This window comes from Lactuca saligna, chromosome 9 (assembly GCF_052625555.1).
Source record: "Lactuca saligna cultivar CGN05327 chromosome 9, ASM5262555v1, whole genome shotgun sequence".
NCBI classification, from domain to species: Eukaryota; Viridiplantae; Streptophyta; class Magnoliopsida; order Asterales; family Asteraceae; genus Lactuca; species Lactuca saligna.
Window position 1 is genome coordinate 53,159,987 of NC_136425.1, and position 5,308 is coordinate 53,165,294.

The 5,308-nt window shown below is 30.3% G+C and overlaps 1 long non-coding RNA gene across 2 annotated transcripts; it reads right to left on the reverse strand.

Moving 5' to 3' along the window:
• Positions 1 to 1,825: 1,825 nt before the first annotated feature.
• LOC145017436 (uncharacterized) lies at positions 1,826 to 4,339 on the reverse strand. Of its 2 annotated transcripts, XR_013666507.1 has the most exons (4): positions 4,212 to 4,339; positions 3,984 to 4,112; positions 2,537 to 3,266; positions 1,826 to 2,296 (listed from the first exon to the last, which is right to left on the reverse strand). It is a non-coding gene; the product is annotated as an uncharacterized LOC145017436 (long non-coding RNA). The 2 variants fall into 2 exon arrangements; XR_013666506.1 differs by having other exon boundaries at positions 3,984 to 4,339.
• Between the last annotated feature and the right edge of the window lie 969 nt (positions 4,340 to 5,308).

Here is a 5,308-nt window from a genome sequence, read left to right on the forward strand (position 1 = left end):
GATCTGGGAACCATATGAAGATGAAGAAATTAGGGGAAAGATGAAGATAAAGATCTTGTGTTCATCTCATAGCTAATACAAAAATCTAGAATTCAAGGGATAGAAATTGATTTCTTACCTTCAAACACAAACAGGCACATACACTCCATAAATCAAGAACCCTTTCAAATTCTCTCAAAATTTCATCTGTTTCTTCGATCTCTCTTCCAATAGGATCAAAAATTTCATCTGGAAGAGCAATAGATGATAAAAAAATTCATAAGCACCCATCTTGGGTTTACTGTGTGATTGAACAACAGGAGGGAACTCACACACATTGTGTGTCTGTATCTGTGTGTGTGATAAAGATAACAAAAATACGAATGATGGGATTAAGAAAGGGCTAACACCACTCTCACATCACTGCTCCTCAATTGCTACCCAGATCGATTTCCTAAAATTGATTTTTGTTTGGATCGATCATCAAGAGGTTGAGCAAAAGGGATAAGTCATTCCAAGATCTGGGTTTATTCCTCCATTGTAAGAACTCATACACATGGTCGCTGATGGTTTCGTTGAGGTTGTTGACGGAGAAATCATGGAGATTGGGTTTCTATTTATGGCCTCAGGCGTTGTGAAGGATGCAGTCGAATGTAGCTTGATTTATGGGTGATTTTGAAATGTCGATTAGGTGGTTGAGGGTGATGATTTACAGATGACAGTGATTGTGTAGAAGATGAGATTGAGAAGAAGATATGGGTATTGTGTTGGGAGAAAAATTCATGTGTGTGTGAGAGAGAGAGAGAGAGAAAGGAGATGGGATGTTATTTTTTATTTTTTAAGATAAAAAAGTATTAAAATACATACAAAAAAATACAAAAAAGAAATTAAAATGACAAAACCGTCATTTCAGGTGTTCCAATGACCAAAACCACAAAAAAGTTTTGATTTTTGACCTTCTATACAAGTCGAAACCTTTTTGAACCCTATTCAAAGTTTTTACAAACTACAAGGACCAAATTTGCAGTTTTGTCTAATTTATACCACTTTATAAAATAAAGAAAATTTTATTATATTTACTATATAATTAATATTTATATCTTATAACTACTATTTATATTATTGTTTTATACATTTGACACAAACAATAAATAAAATTTTAAGAAACAAAAGTTTTTATTTATTTATTAATTATATTAAATTTTAAAAGTATTTGTTTTTACGTATTTATTATTTTTTTACTTGAGTAGTTTTCTTATTATTTGTTTATTGTATTTTATAAAATACATACATAAATTACATAAAAAATTTATAACATTCTTATATAAAAAATTTTAATAAATTAAATATTAAAAATATAAGAAAATTAAGTTGTATTTTTTTAATTAAATAAAAATATTTATGTGTTTTATAATAATAGTATTAATAAAGTATCTATAAATAAACTAAATATTATTTTAGTAAATATATTTGTTGTTTAATAGATTACTTAAATTTTAAAATACAAACATATATTTTCTTTTAAAAAAACATCAAATTTTAAAATACTTGTTTTTTAATATTATTTGCACTTGTAAATGACAGCCATTATATGTCGATGTTTTTGAAAAACCTTGGATACATATGAACGATTAAATGTGGATGTATTTAAACTTTTTTATTATTTGTTACGTCGAAATATTAATTTATTTTTGTTGTGTCATATTTTTTAATTTAATAAAAATACTTATTTATATTTTATAAAAATAGTATTGATAAATTATCTATAATAAACTAAAAAACTGAATAATATTTACAAACTAAATAAACTAAATAATATTCTAATAACTGAACACCAAACCAAAAATCAAATAAACTCAATCGATTAAAATTATGTTATAACTAGTGAAGGATCCCCGCTTTTGCGGGGATCAGATATGTATTCGGTATAGGAAAAATTACAAATCCCACAAGGGTACATTGGGTAAATTTGTCACTTGTTGCTGATTGTTGCACCCAATACACCAATTACAAATGTCATATTCAACTCATTACGAAAAAAAAAAAAAGATAAAACTTTGATAAGATTCTAAGTTAAACTCATCAAATCGTGATGAAATTGCTATAAATACTCTTAGTAGTGAGCATAAGCCCTATTTGATGGAATTTTGCTCCTCAAAACAAATCAAAGAGATTAGATGTGATCACATGTTTTTAAAATAAAAAAAAAACTAATATCAACCTTTAAAACAAATCAAAGAGATTAAATGTGATCAAAGAGATTAAATGTGATCACACTGTAACAAATAAACATCAACCTTCATCTTCATTTCTTTGCCTGCCAGATTCATTAAACACATTTGATCAGCAAAGCGTATTTTGGTCCTTTTACATAATATACCTTCCAATTCCTTTAACAAATTTGTAAACAAACCATATCCTACCAACCAAACACATTCGAATTCTCTCATTATAATTTCATATTTTCATTACAGTTTTATGGTTCAAAAATCAGTTGATTGATATGAATTTTTCAAAAGGTTGCAAATCTCTTCTTATCTCTACATAGTATTTGTACCTTAAACTGTGGGGATTGGCGGCGGCATAGAGATGAAGCAGATCCAGGGGACTGAAATGACGATTGTACCCCTTGAATACGTCTGGCTTTCCTGGTTTATCTAGAGTCATCGAAAGAGAATAAAGAATGAAACCTTGTAACAATAATTATTCAATAGGACTACTGAAATAATCTTTTATGTGTTGTCGGGAACTTCAAATTTCCATGTTTCTCCATATATTTGGCATCGTCTGCTTGCAAATGTTGGAAATTTGAGTTTGACATTCTATCAAGCACTTGGTGGGCAATTTTTATATGAAATTAGAAAAACATAATGATTTCAGGAAAAACACATCTAAAACATACAAAGGTAGATGAAAATTTCGAGTACATACCATCATACAACATACTTTAATATTTGTATCTCTTATTGCTTGAATTTGAGTTTATCAATGGATAAATAGATAGAAATTAAGTTCAGTTTGTACCTTGCCATTGAACCACATGAGATTTTCAACGAAGGCAGGGCTCACTGAAATGGTGAGGATTGCACAGAGGCGATTAGATAAGCCTTTCCCACTATTACAACTATGCTCGTCAGTGTACGTACAGTCACCATTAACACCCACTTCCCCACACTATTAAAAAGACATAGGGAAGAAAACTGGATAAACAATGAAACTGATAAGGAACAAAATTGTTGCCTACAACAACGTCGTACGCTCCTTTGCACTCTGTCATCGTCGACTACCTGTACATGAGAAATGTAGAAAAAATTAACCCTAAAAGGTTTGTAGATATCTCTAAAGAATACGAATTAAACAGTTTAAAGAGGACATCGCCGATATTAGTTCTCTTATAAAACTTCTAATTTTGAGTAATGGAAGGAGGAATCAACATTTAATGAAAACATTTAAGAGAAGCTTATGAAAATTTTGATAAGAGAGTCACATATGTTTTCTTTATGGTGTATAGTTAAGAATCAAACTTGGACAGAATTTGGACTTTGTTGAATCTATTTCCTGATACATGAGATTCCATATATATGTCGACAAGGAAAACAACAGCAAAAGTCACATTCACAACAGAAGAAATACAAAAATAAAAACGTAAATAGGTCTACCAAATTCACTGAAACTGAATATCAATTCATATGAACAACTCCTTGAACCGTTGGCTAGGTCGACCATGCCTTAGGCTAGCCCAACGATGGAGACAACCGGGGCAGCAAATCAATAGTGGAGAAGCGGATTTGTTGGCGAGAGAGAGAAGGAAGTAGTAAGGCGGTGGGGTGTAGATGCATTGAAGCAGGTGGAGTTCAAATTGGAAATTCAAGACAGCCACTAGAAGACCTTCAATCGATCATTAATTTTTAGAATTTCTGATAATCGATGTTTGCAAGTCGAGGCTGGTAGAAGCATAAAAGAGGAATAGAACTACATGCATTGTAACAAAGTAAATCACATACCTCAATGCTTGCGTCTACCCTTGACCCCATCATTCCTTCTTGCTCACCTAAGATTGGTTGGATTTACTTCAATCTCTCACCGTCGCCTTCGAGTCCTTTTGTTTCTGTTCGGTTTTTTGCTACCTCTCTCTTTAGACAAACACACGAACCGGAAAGTGAAGGTGAGCACAAATTTAAAATAAAGGAAACCAAAGAAATATGGAACAAAGATAGACATGAATCGGAGACCTAGTTTGGTCGATCGGTGGTCTATTTCTTTTATGAGCAGTGAGGAAGGTGACAGAGAAGAGGGAGATATCTAGAAAGAACAGGGATGTATTTGGATCGGTGGATGTGAGTCGGTGACAGTAACCTTATATCTATTGGCTTCTATAGCGGTGCACAGCTGGTATCGGTAACACGCGTATATTTGTAACACGTACAACCGTACAAACGGTGGAGCGAATGAGATGCGGACAAATGCGACGTAGCACTGAAAAGGGCAAATTAAAGGAGAAGGGAATAAAGAATTAATTAAAATAAAACACGTTCCACACTTAAAGCGTCCCACAATATATTATTGAAAGAAACCCCAAAAAAAGGAAACATTTTAAAAAAGGAGGACAAAACAAATTAAAAAGGAAAAGAAAATAAAAAGCCAACCAAAAAGGGAAGATCATTGTTGGTTAAGGAACTTGAAATTAATATTAGTATAAATTGAAACGTCAATTAATTTTTAAAGTTCATATTTTTTTTTTTTAAATTAAGAGAATTGATTATCAATAAAATCCGGATTTTTTTAAATTTTTTTTAGCTTAATTGACTAAAATATCTTACAATGACACTTGTGTTATGTGTTATAATAAGGTACATATTATTCCATTTTTACAACATAGGCGTTAAGATGATAACATTTTATTATTTTTATTTATTGGTTTAGAATTATACTTACGACCGCACAATAATGTTACACACACATATATATATATATATATATATATATATATATATATATATATATATATATATATATATATATATAATATTTGATGTTGGGAAAGTCTATAAAAATATAAACTAATATCTAACTTCAATATTAGTCGATCAATTAGAATAAGTAAATTGACATTTTTTACTGGGTAAGAACATTTAATCTACTTAAAGAAAATAAATTTATTGTAACATCCTAAAATATTGAGTAAAAAAATTCATTTTTAAAATAAGGTAAAACCATTCAATATCGTTTGAAACCAACAATATTCAAAACATGAGTAATGAGTTCCAACAAGTTATCAGAGTGAAAACATAAAATAAAACAGTGTGGAATCTCTTGTTGATGCGATGTA